The 17551-nt window shown below is 41.9% G+C and overlaps 1 protein-coding gene across 2 annotated transcripts in view; it reads right to left on the bottom strand.

Annotated features, from left to right (window-relative positions):
- Window positions 1-17551, bottom strand: part of CDK19 (cyclin dependent kinase 19) — a 168276-nt gene that overhangs the window by 110614 nt on the left and 40111 nt on the right. The window lies entirely within an intron of this gene.

The raw sequence follows: 17551 nt of genomic DNA on the forward strand, positions 1-17551 counted from the left end.
ACAAATGTGGTCAAAAGATAATGACAGTCTTCAACAACATGACACCTGAATCCTGCCAACATTTTTTTCTTATCGTTAATGTGTAATTGTTCCATTGAGCAAACTAAAAGGCTTCTGCATCATGCAGGAAAAAAAGAAAAAACTCTGAAAAACAAAAACTAACAAAGATTATTCTGTTAAACATTGGTACCACTGCAAATTATTCAAATTATTATGGCACGTGTCTTGCATACAATCAACCCAGATTTGAATCCTGACACCACAAGTGGCCCCCTGAGCATCACTATTAGTCATTCCTGAGCACAAAGCCAAAACTAGCTCCTGAGCACCATGGCTATGGCCCCAAAACCAAATTAATTAATTAATAACTGACAAGCAGTTGATAGATAATTAAACAAATATAGGACAGATCTATCAAGCATCAAAAGCATGATGAGCCATGGGTGTGGGGCCCTGAATCCCAGCACCTCAAAACAACAAAAACACATCATGTTTCAGACCAAAATAATTAGAACTCCATTGCACAGAAAGTAGTCATTCGCAAATACTTCATGTAAACCAAAAAGCATAAAGTCCAAGACATCACCTTGGGGTAGAGGAGAAGCTCAAAAAGAGAGAGTATGTGTCTTGCACGTGCAAGCCTGAATTTGATCCCTGACACTATCACCACAAAGAATAGGCCCAGTGACTCCTGGCCCTCTCCGACCCCAGCACCACCAACAACACCCTAGCATCCAATCTTGAAGCCTGTACTCCCAGGCTGAGGATATCCCAGCATGTCCCCAGCCCCCTGCACTACGAAAGATGCATTTATTAATTTTTTCAAATCATTGTATTTAAGGAATCCATAAATCCAGGAAGATAAGGATAGTAGAGAGGTGAAGGCTCTCACCTTGCATCTGGCCAAACCCAGTTTGATCCCTGGACCTGCAGATGGCCACTTGAGCACTGTCAGGAGTGAACTCTGAGCACAGACCTGAGCACTGCTCGGTACAGAGCCCAACCAAAAATAATAAAAAGAATTAATGAATTCCATAATGCAGAGGTTCAAGCACTTGCCTTACATACCACTAACCTTCGTTTGAACTCCTGGCACCACATCAAGTCTATCCAACAGAGTCAGGGGTCACTCCTGAGCACAGAGCAAAGAACAGCTCTTGAGCCCCAAAATAATCTTACCTTCTAGCTCTCAAATCAGACTTAGCTTAATACAAAGCAATGCTATGTCACATAATGTCAAACTGTTCATTTGAGAAATATTTATTAAGCCTATGCCACACACCGCTGGGTTCTAAGAACAATACAAATGAGACCTTTTCACCTTAAATATTTACAAAGAAGAGATACATAGCAAGGATGCAACCTGAGAAACACCAGCAAACCACGTATGTGCAAAGTATATCAGATAAAGAATGGAAAGAGAGTTCAGTTCTGATAGCAGTGTTAGAGAGACAAAGCTAACAGGTAATTGCCAAAGGGAACAGCTGACCTTGAGAGATGAGGATTTCATCAAGTAAAAAGAAGAAACTGGAAATGTTTATCCTTCCAAAATGTCTGGGACAGGGACCAGGGAAATAGCTCAAAGGGCTAGAACTCATACTTTACAGGTTCAAGGGCCCAAGTTAAACCTCTGGTGCTACATGTTCCCTAAGCCCTGTGAGATGTGGCACTGGTGATACCTGAGTATTGTCAGGGTGTCCCTAGTGGCCCTGGGAACCAATGGGGCTAAGCACCATCACAAGGACAGCTGGAGCTTTGACCTGGCTGGCCCAGTTGCTCAAGTGTGCTGGGAGAATCCCAAAGCATGACTTGGGATGACCTCCAAAAAATTTAAATAAACAAAATACCTGGAAGACAAGCACACTAGAACTCAAAGAGATTAAGTAATATATACAAATAAAGATGAAGTTATCAGTCTTTCATAGTACTCTTTAAAAGTTGGCATTCTGGAAGCTGGAGCGATAGCACAGCAGGTAGGGCGTTTGCCTTGCAGGCATCTGACCTGGACTAAATCACCAGCATCCCATATGGTCCCCAAGCACTGCCAGGAGTGATTCCTGAGTGGATGAGCCAGGAGTTACCCCTGTGCAATGCAGGGTGTGACTCAAAAAGAAAAAAAGTTGGCATGATGGGGCCAGAGTGATAGTACAATGGGCAAAGTGTTTGCCTTCCATGCAGCTGACCCAAGTTTGATCCCAGGCATCCCATATGGTGCCCTGAGCAGGCCAGAAATGATTCCTGAGCACAGAGCCAGGAGTAACACCAGAGTATTGCCAGGTTTGGCAACCCCTGCCCCCTGCCCCGCAAAGAAAAATGCTGGCATCCTTAAGGCCAGGAAGAAGACTCAATGCTGAAGGAGGAGGAGGCCCACGGTTGATCCTGACACATAATATCCCAAACGCTGCTGGGAGCGACCCCAAAGTACGGTTAGAAGAAATCCCTTAGCACCACAAGGTACAGTCCTAAAACAAAAACAAACGAAGCTGGGCTGAAGCTATACTACAGTGGGTAGAGTGCAGGGATTGATCCCCAGCATCCCATATGGTCCCTTGAGTCCACCACAAGTAATTGCTGAGTACAGAACCAGGAGTAACCCCTGGGCATCGCCAGGGACAGCCCAAAACACAAACAAACAAAAGCTGGCTTCTTTCTGTGTAATGGAAACCCATGACAGGTGTTTCAAGCAAGAGAAACATGAAAAAATATATATTCAAATATACTGAGAGAACAGAAAGCCAGACTCAGGTTCAATCCCCAGCATCCCAAAAGGTCTCCTGAGACTTGAGTTCTACCCGGAAGTGATCCCAAAGCACAGAGCCAGGTGTAAGTCTTGAGCACTACCAGGTATGCACCCCAACACACACACACACACACACACACAAAAAGAAAAAAACAATAAACAATTTTGAAACATTCTTAGTAAGTGGAGAGTTTACAGGATAAGTTAAGAGCAACTAATATCAGAGTAGGGCAATCACTGTAGTTCTGCAGAGGAATGATGAGAACCAAAGTTAGGGTCAATATAATGTACTAGGAAAACAATCCATAGATGTTGTGACTATAGACACACACACACACACACACACACACTATCTTAAACTCAGAAGCTTCTGCACCTCAAAACAGTGACCAAAGTACAAAGACAGTCTGCAGAATGGGAAAGGATATTCACCCAATACCCATCCGATAAGGGGTTGATATCAAGGATATACAAGGCACTGGTTGAACTCCACAAGAAGAAAACTGCCAACCCGATCAAAAAATGGGTTGATGAAATGAACAGAAACTTTCTCAGAGAAGAAATCCAAATGGCTCAGAGGCACATGAGAAAATGCTCTACATCACTAATCATCAGGGAGATGCAGATTAAAACAACAATGAGATATCATCATACACCACAAAGACTGGCCCACATCCAAAAGAACAAAATCAACCGGTGTTGGCGCAGATGTGAGGAGAAAGGGACTCTCCTTCACTGCTGGTGGGAATGCCGACTGGTTGCAGCCCTTTTGGAAAACAATATGGACAATTCTCAAAAAATTAGAAATTGAGCTCCCATTTGACCCAGCAATACCACTCCTGGGAATATATCCCGGAGATGCAAAAAGGTATAGTAGAAATGACATCTGCATTTGTATGTTTACTGCAGCAATGTTTACAATAGCCAAATTCTGGGAAAAAAATGGAGTGCCCAAAAACAGATGACTAGATAAAGAAACGTTGGTACATCTCCACAATGGAATACTATGCAGCTGTTAGAAAAGATGGAAGTCATGAAATTTGTATATAAGTGGATCAACATGGAAAGTATCATGTTGAGTGAAATGAGTCAGAAAGAGACAGACATAGAAAGATCGCACTCATATATGGAATATAAAGTAGTAGAATGGGAGACTAACACCCAAGAGTAGTAGAGAAAAGGACCAGGAGGTCTGCCCTGCAGCTTGGAAACTGGCCTCACATGCTGGAGGGAAAGGCAGCTGAGATAGAGAAGGGAACACTTAGTAGAGAATGTTGGGAGGACCCACTCGGGTTGAAAGCTGCGTGCTGAAAGTAGAATATAGACCGAACATGATGGCCACTCAATACCTCTATTGCAAACTACAACATCCAACAGGAGAGAGAACTAAAGAGAATGCCCTGCCACAGAGGCAGGGTGGAGTGGTGGGAGTTGGGGTGGTGGGGGTTGGGGTGGGGATGGTGGGAGGGATATTGGGAACATTGGTGGAGGAGAATGGGCACTGATGGAAGGATGCAAACAAAATGCAAACATGAAAGTTCATAAGTTTGTAACTGTACCTCACGGTGATTCACTAATAAAAAAATTTTAAAAAGAATTAAAAAAATAAAACTTTAAAGAAATACTTGATGAGGGCCAGGGCAATATCTTAATAGGCAAATAAAGCACATGCTTTGCATGCAGGAGGCCAGGTTTGGATTCCCAGAATGAAATAGTCCCCTGAGCACTGCCAGCCAGGTATGGTTCCAAAACAAAACAAAACAAAACAAAATATTGACAAATAAATGTGTCCCTACATGTGTAGGGAGGTACATAGAGTACATACAGCTTACCTCTGTGTGCATGTGTAATATGCACACAGAGGTAAGCTACAGTCAGAGGCATAATTAAAGGTGACTGCTGGAACAGTACAAGGCACTTGCCTTGCATGTGGTCATCCCAGGTACATACCCAGAACCACAGGTGGTCTCTGAGTGCTGCCAGGAGTGATTCCTAAAAGCAGAGCCAGAAGTTAGCCTTAAGCATTGCCAGGTGTGGCCCAAAAGCCCCCAAAAATAAAATCAATTAATTTTTTTTTTAAATGATGACTGAGGTTTCTAGCCAGAGTATTGTTTCAATGAGGCTCTGGGTCCAATCACTAGCACTGGTGAAAAAAATACACCCATACACACGCAAACCACACACATATGTAGTTGATAAAAATGCAATATTCTGGGGATGGAGTGGTAGTACAGCGGGTAGGGCTTTTGCCTTGCACGCAGCCGACCCCGGTTCAATTCCCAGCATCCTGTATGGTCTCCCAAGCACCGCCAGGAGTAATTCCTGAGTGCAAAGCCAGGAGTAACCCCTGTGCATCTCCGGGTTCGACCCGAAAAGCAAAAAAAATCCAGTAATATTCTGGAAAATAAAACTAAATTGCCATTACCAATCAAATACTAATTTATTGAGAAATAAATATTGACAAGATCTAAATATTGACAAGAAATCAACTATCTTCTTAGATTCTCAAATCTAACAAAATCAGACCAGATCAATAACTTGGAAAATTTTAATTTATTTTATTTTATTTTTTTGCTTTTTGGGTCACACCCGGCAATGCACAGGAGTTACTCCTGGCTTTGTACTCAGGAATTATTCCTGGCAGTGCTCAGGGGACCATATGGAATGCTGGGAATCGAACCTGGGCTGGCTGGGTGCAAAGCAAACACCCTACCCGCTGTGCTATCACTCCAGCCCCTAACTTGGTAAATTTTTAGATGTCAGTCTTCATAGGATAATCTTAAATCATGTGCAATAATTAAAATAAATAAAAAATCTCCAATTATGGAATTGTCTAGAAATAGAAGAACAGGTAAAACACTTGCTTTGCACAGGGTCAACCTGGGTTTGATTCCTGGCACCGCATAATGGTCTCCTGAGCTTCACCAGGAGTCCACCAGGTCCCTGAAGACAGAGCCTGGAGTAAGTCCTGAGCCCACAAGATGTGGCCGAAAAGGTCAAAAGAAAAAAAGAAAAGAAAATATATATTCTAAAGAGAATTTAATCATTCAGACATCTAAAACATTGAATATTTAAATATATATAGCTTTCACCATACTGCTAGAGACTGCCAAATCTAGACCACTGAGGGCTGTTCTTCCAATAAAAATTGGATTTGTATGTTCTTCAAACTGATCTTAAAATAGAGAATGTGATACTGTGATATAGTAAGAGATATTTTTGGTCATTTATGGCTCCTAACTCACAGCTCCTAAAGCCTCTGTAATTTCCTCAGTGATTAGAGCATAGAGTATGTTTGGTTGTAATACTTCATTTGCTCCCAGTAAAGCTCCAGAGTAATAAAAATGGGAAAAAAAAATAAGCATGGGGGGGGTTTTCTCTCAAGCAGTGCTCAGGGCATAGAGATTTCTTGATGAACAGAAATTACTTGATGAACAAGGCTAGATTTTCAACGTTCAACCTGACACCACCGTCAGGCCCAGAGGTGCTATGGGGTCACCAGGTCCTCGAGCACCAATACTGGGGATGCCCCATGTGGTGCTGTGGTTCACAATCAGGATGTCCCCAGGCAGGCCTTGCACTACAGCCCTTTGAGCTATCTCCACCCCAAAACTCCATGAGAACAATAGTACTTGTGCTTAAGTCCCTTCCAGAGCTAGAACTAATAAATTTTGCATTTCATTATTTATTTGCATTATTTAATATATCCATTATGTAGCACTGTAGCACTGTCATCCCATTGTTCATCGATTTGCTCGAGCGGGTACCAGTAGCATGTCCATTGTGAGACTTGTTACTGTTTATCGCATATCAAATACGCCACTGGGTAGCTTGCCAGCCTCTACTGTGCGGGTGTGATACTCTTGGTAGCTTGCCAGGCTCCCCATTATGTAAAACTAGTAATTGACTAGATAAAACAGATTTCTCAGGTTCTGCAGGCAACTCTAGCAAATGGATTGAACCTGAGAAAGAAATGGTGGAAACCTCCAGTATGGGCCCAACAGTGACAGAAGTTGTAGGTTACTGATGATGTAGGTTACACTTGAGGCTGATTTCTCCAACACTGTGGGAGTAGTTTTGTAAGTCCTTAACCTGGGTGATCTGTGTCAACTACAATTACTTAGCATCAGAACTGAGTTAAATTATAAGGTAACTTTAGTATCAGATAACTGATCAACATGGAGGGGTTCACACCTATTCCTTGGAAAATTTGGGGTAGAAATAATGAGCAGAGCTGTGGGCTAGAGAAATAGTATGGGGTAGGTAAGGCACCTGCCGTGCAGGCTACCCACCCTGGTCTAATCCCTGGCACTCCATATGGGCCCCTGAGCATGACCAAAAGTGATCTCTGAACATACAGCCAAGAGTAATCCAAGTTCCGTCAGGTATGAACCAAAAATCAGAGTAAGAAATGAAAATAAGAATCAGGAGTGCTGTGAACAGAGAGAAAAGGTTTTGCCTTTCAGAAAATCTGTTTTCCTAAAACAGTTAAGCATGTGCTGGAGGGAAAGTACAGGAATTCAGGCCTTGCATGTGGCTGATCCCAATGCAGTCCCCTGGCACTGCAGAGTACCCCTGAGCACTTTCAGGAGTGATTCTCAAGAACAGAGCCAGAAGTCCACCAAGCTATCATCAAATACCTCCAATAAACCAGAACTAAAAATGTATTCCTGCTAGAACCCAAACTAGCCATTTTAATCTGAACCATTTCTAATCTATAATCTTAGAAATACACTTCAAGAGAAAAGTTAATTCCTTCAAAGAATCTTAATTGAAATGTTGATAATCACAGGGGAAAAAATCAAAGGGTAAAAAAGTTAACTATGAAGTATGAAGAACAACTTTCCTTTAAAAGTATTCATAAGGGGCTGGAAGTAGGAGATAAGGTGCTTGCTTTGCACATAACTGACTCGGGTTCAATGCCTGGCACCACAAAGGTCTCCTGAGCCCTGCCAGGACTTATCCCTAAGCACAGAGCCAGGATTAAGGCCTAAGCACTGCCAGGTGTGGCCAAATCAAAATTAAAAAAAAAAAAAAATCAAAAGTTTTCACATGAGTTGATTTAAATTATTCCAAATTCAGTAGCCACGGGTGCAAGGGATCAAGATTTCCTGCATGCAAAGCATGTGAACTAGCCTTCTGAACTATCTCCCTGGCCCACATTAACTCTTACTTTTTTTTTTTTTTTTTTTTTTTGGATCACACCTGGCAATTGCTCAGGGGTTACTCCTGGCGGTGCTTGGGAGACCATACAGTATGGCAAAGATTGAACTCGGGTCGACTGCATGCAAGGCAAATACCCTACCCATTATACTATCACTCCGGCCCAACTCTTAATTTTCAAAACATGCCTTGAACTAAGTTTTATTATCATCCTTTTAGGATTAGGATACAGATTCTATTCTAAAAACAAAAAAATTAAGAGACAGTCTGCAGCAAGTTAGGCTGTATATTCAGAATTTCCCAAATCTAGTCTAGTTCCAGAGTCTGTGCTTTTTATTTCATCACTGCAACTTCATTGTTCTCTTATTCCCCTACTTAAAAATAGGAACAGCTTTCGTCAAAGCTCAAACGACCACAACATGCTTGAAGTTCAATGAAGCCAGTTTAGAATAGGGGGAAATAAATTAAAGGTGAAGAAGTAGAACAGTAAGGAAGCTTCATCCCAAGATTTTTTTTTCTAAGGATTTTAAGCAATGTATGTGTTTTTGTTCTTTGGGGGGGATTGGGGTTTTGGGTCACAACAGTGCTCAGAGCTTACTCCTCTCTCTGAGTTCCAGAATCACTTCTGGTGAGATTCAGGGGACCATATGGGGTGCCAGGGATAGAACCCAGGTCAGCCCCAGGGCAAGGACAATCTGTGTTGGTTTTTTTTTCCGCATAGTTTGAGATGAAGGTAGCACAAGGAGAGTAGTTTAAAGGCCTATGCAGTAATTTAAGAAGTGACTACCAGTCTATATTAGGACAGTGAAAACAGAAAAAGAAGAACGTAGGTGGACTAGGAAGTAATTATCAACAGAACCTGTGGTTAAGAAACAAGAAGACAGAGCCAGGATAGGGCTCAGCAACACAGCATATGCTTCGCATGTGTGATGGTCCGGGTTGATCCCCGACATTTCAAAGAAAAATGAAAAAAGAATGTTTCTGCCTTGAACAATGAGTGATAATAATGATGACACTCAATAAGTTAAGAACAAACTTGTAATATAAGTTTAAAGAATTGTGATACTGTCTAAATGAATACCAAAAGGTATCTGGGTGGACCTCAGATTTAGAGGGTGAAGAAAGTAGAACAGGGACATAGATATAAACGTACATAAAGTAGACATCAGGGGCCAGAGTGGGTAGGGTGTTTGCCTTGTACACAATTGACCGGGTTTGATCCCTGGCAACCCGTAAGGTCCCCCAAGCACCACCAGGAGTGATTCCTAAGTGCAAAGCCAGGAGTAATCCTTGCCACACCTGTGAGTGCTCTGTGAGTACAAAAAAAAAAAAGTGCGGACAAAAAAAAAAAGGTCCTCCATCAGAGGAACAATTTGGAAAAAGAATCCTGAATCCCACTCATAGAAAGACTATAATATTTATAGAATATACTACATGATTTGGGGGTCAACACTATTAAACTGTTTCTTATTATTTTACATTACAGTTTTGGATAATAGTATAAAGTAACTTTGCACATGGCAGAGGTATGGAGAAAAAGAAATGCTCATAACATGGTTGGTAAAAATATAAATCCACTGTCAATCCAAAAAATATGGAGAATTACCAAAATAGCAAAATTAAACCTAATAGATAATCCAGCAATTTCACTTCTAGGCATATATCCAAAGAACACAATAACTCATAAATTTGATGATATGTGCACACTGTATTCATTGCAAAATAGCCAAGATAATGAAAATAAACCCAGTGCCCAACTACAGATGAATGAATAAATATGTAGTACATACACAACAACACTAATCAACTATAAGAAAAGATAAGATCTTGCCTTTGCAATGACATGGATGAAGTAGAGGTCATGCTGAGCAAACTATGTCAGAAGAAAAACATAAATACCGAATGGCTCACCACCAATAACAATCTCACTTGTAGATGAAATATAAAGAAACAGGCTGGAGCTATAGCACAACAGGTAGAGCACGTGCCTAACACGCAGATGAACCCGGTTCAATCCCCGACACCCCATGTGGTCCCATGAGCACCACCAGAAGGACTAAGTGCAGAGCCAGGAGTAAGCCCTGAGCACTGCCGGGGTGCTCAAACAAAACAAAACAAATCAAACAAAACAAATCAAAAAATATATGGATATATATATAAATGTATATTTATATATAATGGGTTTATATTTTATATAAATAAGTGAAGTAATATATATTTTTAAAATAAATATATTTTTGTTTTTATTTTGTATAAACAGATATAAAGAAACAAAGCAAGGGAACTGAGATTAACAGAGGGATAAGGGGTGGGGAAAAGCAAGCTGGGCAGGGGTCTTACAGGCTGCGGTGAAGGACACTGGTACTTTGGTGTTGGATATGGTGTGGTGACATACTAAAAAGATATGAAATGGCACCTAGAAAACCATCATTAACTTGCTGACAAAGAAAGGAAGATAGCCAAGAGAGGTACTCAAGGGCTGGAGCACACACTTTGCGTATCTGGTTACAGATTCGATCATCTGTACCACGTGGTCCCCTAAGCACCACCAGATATGACCCCCCCAAAATATTTCAAATAGTCAAGTACCCAGTACAGTGTCCAACAACTTCTATACACTCAGCAAATGTCAGTTCCTGCATCAAAGTTGTAAACTTTTTGCTCAAATGCTTGGAAAGGGACATAAGTTTTTGACAAATACATATGGAACACGTGATTTTAAGTGAACATTTTTAACATCAATAATAAGTTTCCTAAGAGGTAATATAATTACTATACATATATCTTTATAGTCATCAAAATACAATTCAAATAACAATAAAATTATCTCACCAACTACCTGTCTATCTGCTTTTTTTCCAATAAAATGAAAGTTAACAATTTTTCTATGAGAATTACAAATGAAGGGGTGTGGTGCCGCCAACAGTCAACCTGGACCCATGGAGCCATTGCACCAGCAGCCTGATAGTGCCTTCAAGCTTTCTGACACCCCAAAATTGCCGCTGTGCCTCTGGCTGGATCCCAACAACTTTGGACCAAGTTTCCTGAGAAATTAAACAGCCAAAAGTTAGGTATGTGGGAGCCACACCCACAAACCACCTCTGGCTCAGCTATACAAGCTCATTTATTGGCCTTGCTTCAGAGACCCATAAATAAGTCTCAAAAAAGATCAAAAGCTGCAGTTAATTTCGGACCCTCGCAAGGCTAAGCAGACCAGGGTAAATCAGGGGTTGGGGGTGAGGGAGGCAGAGGTCAGCCTGGCGCCAGAGAAGCAGAGCCCCTGGCAGCCACTTGCTCCCACAGTCTAAAATCGCCGCTATGCCCCTAACCAGACTCCATCGTCTCAGGACAGACCTCACCAATATATTAACCTGTTGAGAATTCAGGTACGTGAGTTCTGTGACTGAAATCTCCAGGTTTTCTCAGAGTTGGAATGGGCTACCTCCTCCCACTTCCCTATACTCCTAGAAGCACCAGCAGTCACCCCCATGATCCACCTCCAGTGCCATCATCTTCTATCGGCCTTGCTTCAGAGATACATAAATAAGTTTTGAAAGAGATCAGAAGCCTGTTATCCTTAGACCCATGCAATGCTGAACAGACTGGGATAAATTGGAGAGTGGCAGGTCAGCCTGGTGCCCATCCAAATAGAGTCCCCAGCAGCCACTGGCTTCCACAATCCAAAAACACCACCATGGCCCCAGCCTGACTCCACTGTCTCAGGACCTACCTCATCGAGATATAATCTGCTGAAAATTTGGATATATGGATTTTGTAACTAAATCTCCAGGTTTTCTTGGGGTCAGGATGGGCTAGCCCCCCCACTCCCCCACATCCCTGTACTTCTTGAAACCTTAGCAGTCACACCCCAAATCTGCCATCCAGTTAAAAAAGCTACTCCAGCACTACTGTCCTGATAAAAATACTGAACGACCTGAAAAAACACAATGACCTCTTAGTACCTATATTGCAAACCATAATCACAAAAACAGAGGGAAGCTTAGGGTTGGGGGTGGGGTGTTGCATAGTGGGAGGGAAACAGTGGACATTGGTGGTAGAAAAATGTACACTGGTGGAGGGATGGGTGTTGGGTCATTATATGACTGAAACCCAATCATGAACAGTTTTATAATGGTTTATCTCAAGGATATTCAATAATATTTTTTTAAAAGTAATGTGGAGTTCATGACAGTTTCAGTCAGCTTAATAAGTGGCTGAATAAATAGCAGTACTCCTACATTAAAAAAAATTAGAAATGCAATAATAATATAATAATGTATTTCATTACAAATAACTTTATTTGTAATGAAATTTGTTATTAGAAATAACTTCAGTTGCAATGGAGTACAAATGAAATAATGAAATAATTACAAAAGAACTTACAAATTAATTCAATAAATAATTAAACCTACCGTAATTCATAGTGGACAATACAATACACGGTGAACAATAGGAGGTTTACAATACAGTCTTTGCCCTACAGAAAAGATGATAATGGAACTAAGTAATGTACATTTGTATAATGTACACATATATAATATAAGCTATTATATTAAAAAAGTGGTAATCCTACCATTTAAAATATCTTTAGAACCATCAATTTAGTATTATCTTTCTTAACAAAAGTTAAGGTGAGGGAGGGAAGGAACTGATTGGAGAGGCAAAGAATCATCTTTGCACTTGATATGATCACCTTTTATACTACTGATTAAAATTATCTATCTAGATTATCACACTTCTTTAAGAAAGAGTACATTTCCAACTGAGATCAGGAGCAAGGCAATGACATTCCTTTTTAAAATTTCATTAAACATCATTCTAGAAGTCCTAATTAACATAAAAAGTAAAGAAACTAAAGCACACAGATTAAAAGGGAAGAAATAAAACTATATTCAGATAATATGTGTCTATGAAGAGAAAATTCCAAAGAACCAATATAATACTCCTGGACAGAGCAATATACGTATAATACATATATATATACATATACCAGCAATGAAAGATTGAGTAGGAAAATTTAAAATACTATACATCTAGAATACACTCAAAAATGAAATACTGATATAAATCTAAAAAAAATGCCAAGATTTACACACAGAAAGCTAAAAACCTGGTAAAATTCATAGATATAAATTGAGATACTCAGTGTATATTCCCAAAGCAATTCGACACTTTGTTGCTTTAGAACAGAGCAGAAGTCAGAGCACCAAACTTGATCTACACACTCACCACAATCCCAGTCAGGGGCCAGAAATATAGTACAAGGGTAAGGCACTTGCAATGCATGTAGCAAACCCAAGTTCGATCTCTGACAGGACAGATGGTCCCCAAGCACTGCCAGAAGTGATCCCTGAACAGAGAATCAACAGTAAGCCTTGAGCACCAATGAATGTGGCCCCAAAACAAAACCAATCAAAATCCCAGCCTATTATTTTGCAGACACTTACACACTCCGTAATTTTACATGGAGAGGCAAGGACCCAAAATAGCCAATACAATATTGAAGAACAAAATTGGAAGATTAATACTCCCCTACTTCAAGAAACATAACCTCTCTGTTACTTGTGGGAGGAGGTCTTGGGGGCCAAACCCAGGAGTGCTCAGGGCTGCTTCTAGCTATGCTCAGAGGACTATAGGCAAAACCAAGAACTGAAGTAGGGTCTGCCACATACAACGCAAGTACCTTAACCCTGTACTATTTCGCCAGCCCCCCCTTTTTCTGTTGTATTTTCTGGTCACACCAGACTGTGCCTCACGGGCCTCTTTCTGATGTGGTAGTTGAGGGTTGTGCCCAGTGAAGTTCTGGCAGACCAAGTGGTGCCAGCCCACAATAGCGAAAACTCTACTGGAAAGATAGTACAGTAGGCAGGGTGCTTGCCCTGCATGTAACTAACCCAGATTTGATCCCTGGTAAAATCCCGTAGAGTTCCAAGTATCACCCTGAATAATTCCTGAGTGCACAGCTAGGAATGATCTCTGAGCAATACCAGTGTGACCACCCCCCGCCCCCCAAAAAAACCCACAAAGTTCAAACTCAATAACCTCAATAACCAAGGGTCAGAGAAATAACTGAAATGGCTGAGCACATGAAAAGCACTTTATATGTGGCATCCACAGCACCATACGGTCCCATGAGCACTGCGGGAGCATTCCTAAGCACAAAGCCAGGAGTAGCCCTCCCACACCTAGTATCACCAGGTGTGGCCCCAAAACAAAACAAACCTCAGCATATGAAAACAGATGACCCAATTTAAAAATAGCCAATATGATAATAATAAGGATGATAAAGGGGAAAAAATCTTTAGGTTAAGGTCTTTGTACTATTATTCAGAAGGATTAAATTAATATGAACCTCTACAAAGTAAAAATGCAACACTGTCATTCCTTTTTTTGTTTTTGGGCGACACCCCGGGTGCTCAGGGGTCACTGCTGGCTCTGCACTCAGGAACACCTCCTGGTGGTACTCAGGGACCATATGGGATGCCAGGTATCAAACTTGGTCAGCCACATGCGGGACAAAAGTACTATGACTCTGGCCCCTCAACACTGTATTTTCTGAACTATTAAAAGTAAAAAAAAAAAAAAAAGCAGATCCCACTTCTGGAATGGCAGCATAAGAAATACTGCATACTCACTCCCCTGGCAAAAACCCCAAGACTGTGAAAATAAAACATAATTTAAAATTTTAAATAAAAAATAAAGATAGCTAAAAGTCTGAATGAATACCTCACCAAAGATAGGTAGATAATAAGCATAAAGCAAAAAAAAATGTTCAACATCATGTATCATTAGAGGATTTCAAAGTAAAACAATAATCAGATATTACTAAAACCTACTAGAACAGCTAAAATTCAAAACTACTGAGAACACTGAAAGCTGCTGAAGTTGTGTACTGAGTGTGAAATAGGATATAGCCACTATGGACAACAGTTTGGCTAATTCTTGCAAAAATAAACCATTCTCCTATGGGACACAGCAATTGCACACTTCGGTGTTGGTATTTAACTAAGTGAATTGATGGAGCCAGAGAAATACAGGCAGGCACTTGCCTTGCACTCAGCCAACCTGGGTTCAATTCCCAACATCCCATATGATCCCCCAAGCGTGCCAGGAATGATCCTTGAGCATAGAGCCAGGAGTAAGCCCTGAGCAAGCCATCGTGGCACAAAAACAGCAAGAAGAAATAAATACATTCCGCCAAGATGTAACCCCGGCGGCAGCACGTGTGCAGCCTCTCCGCTGATGCACGACCATGGCCCCAGAGGCCAGCTAAACTATTTTGGGCACCAGCAGCTTCTTGCAGAAATGTCTCTAGACTATGAACTGAGCCCCGGCCGCCATCTTATGACGACCACAAAAGGGAGGTACAAGCTTGCAGTGATGCAATTTCTGGCAGAAATTTCCCTGAACTTAGTTACTAAAATATTAAAATACAGAAATCCAAAACCTCATATCTCTTCACTGTCAGCAATGGAAAACAAATTATCAAATGCTTCCTTTTCAACAGGTCTGACTTTGGGGGGAGGGGGCAACTCCAAACAATAATAGTGAGTCTTTTGTTGAAATATTGAATGTAATCAAAGTAAAGAGAAAAGTAAAGTGAAATTTATCAGCCACACAGGCGGGGGGTGGGGGGCAGGGTGGGGGAGAGGTATACTGGGGTTCCTGGTGGTGGAATATGTACACTGGTGAAGGGATGGGTGTTTTAGCATTGTATAACTGAGGCTTAAGCCTGAAAGTTTTGTAACTTTCCACATGGTGATTCAATAAAATTTTTTTTAAAAAAAAAGTCAAAAACTGGCAAAAAAAGAAAGAAATACAATAAAAAGTGAATTGAAAGTTCATGCCCAAGCAACACTTCGCACACAAATGCTGACAATAGCTTTACTCCCAACTGCCAAAACTTGGAGGTGACCAAGAGTCAAATGGAAAAATTAGCTGTGGTACATCCAGACAATGGGATATTATTTACGGCTACAAAGAAATGAACAGCCAAGCTATCAAAGGGCTGGGAAGAATCTTAAACACTGATAACTGAGTGAAAAATCACTCTTGAAAAGGCTACATACTATATAATTTCAGCTACAACAAACTAAAAATGGTCAAATTACAGAGATTTTTTTTAAAGGTCTCAGGATGCTGGGGGCTCAAAGGGAGGGAAAGCCAGAGATGAACAGATAAAGCCCAGTTTGCTTAATGTAGTGAAACTATTGGCAGAATCTCCTGCCCCTGCACCAGACTGTCTACACGGGGGCCTCCTCAGAGGGGGGTGGGTTGAGTTTCCCTCCCCGCCCCAAGCAGAGCCCCTGCAGCTGAAAACCTCCAGAACCCAGCCATAGCCATGCTCAAGGCCACTCTCCACATGCTCAGACGAGCCTCACGCATGAAGGAACCATCAGAGGAACCCAGATATGCAGGACCTCATGGCTGAGATCTCCAAGCCTGCTCGGATCAGGACAGGGCCTCCTCCACCCAGATCCCCAATTTTCCAGCAGCTTGGCAGTCACATCCACAAACTGCCCCCCCGCCCCCCGGCACCATGTAATCTCATCAACAGCCAAGATCCAGAGGCTATAAAACAAAGCTCCCGGAAGAGAGCCATGCAGAATCTCACACCGCAGAGCCTGGCAAGCTACCTGCGGGGTATTCAATATGCCAAAAACAGTAACAATACTGGGCCTCATTCCCCTGACCCTGAATGCAACAGTGAAGGGAAATGTTACTGGTGCCCACTGGAGCAAACTGATGAGCAACAGGACCACAGTGATACAGTGATACAATGAAACTATTCTGTCTGCTATTGCAACAGTGGCTCCATATCATGGTACACTGTCAACACAAAATACAACTTGGAAAGGAAGTGTCAGGGGCCCAGCTATGTGCTCTGTACCTGCCCAGCATGCCTGACACCATCAAGTGCAATCCTACAATACGCTGGTGGGATGCCCCAGGGGCCACAGTGAGCACCACAAGTGTGTGACCCTGAATCTTGTATAACCAAGGGAAAAATATTTTTAAGAAAGAAATTATCCTTACCCTTCCCTTTACTTAAAAATACAATCCTGGAAACTCTGCTGTTTGAGGTTGGCCATCTGCCATCTGCCTTCTGTCATATCCAGCCCCACAAGCAAATTCTAGCCACAGCACAGCCAGGCATCTGCAAGCACAGTAAGGGCTGCATGCCCTGGTCAGCACTGCAACTAAAGAGATGTGCAGGGGCCGGAGAGATAGTACGGCAGCTAAGGCACTTGCCTAGCATGTGGTTGGCCCAGATGTAATTCCCTGGCACCTCATATGTTCCCTGGCACCACCAAGCGTTATTCCGGAGTGGAGAGCCAGGCATAACCCGTGAGCATTTCTGGGTGTAACCCAAACGCCCTCTCCCCACTTTCCCCAAAAAAAAGAAAGATGTGCAAATTACCACAGCCTGGACGTGCAACCTCCATTGTGCACAGGCGCAAACATCAGAGGTAGAGGACCACAAACCCCCATGAGCACTGCAGCTGGATGTGTGCAGCAGTGACCTGCTCAACCCCCCATGAGCACTGTAGCTAAGAGCAGAGCATTCAAGCACCTCAGCTAGGAGAGTGGATGGTGTCCCCCCCACCTCAATTAACATTAACAACAACACAGGGAAGAGGGAAGAAA

This window comes from Sorex araneus, chromosome 4 (assembly GCF_027595985.1).
Source record: "Sorex araneus isolate mSorAra2 chromosome 4, mSorAra2.pri, whole genome shotgun sequence".
NCBI classification, from domain to species: Eukaryota; Metazoa; Chordata; class Mammalia; order Eulipotyphla; family Soricidae; genus Sorex; species Sorex araneus.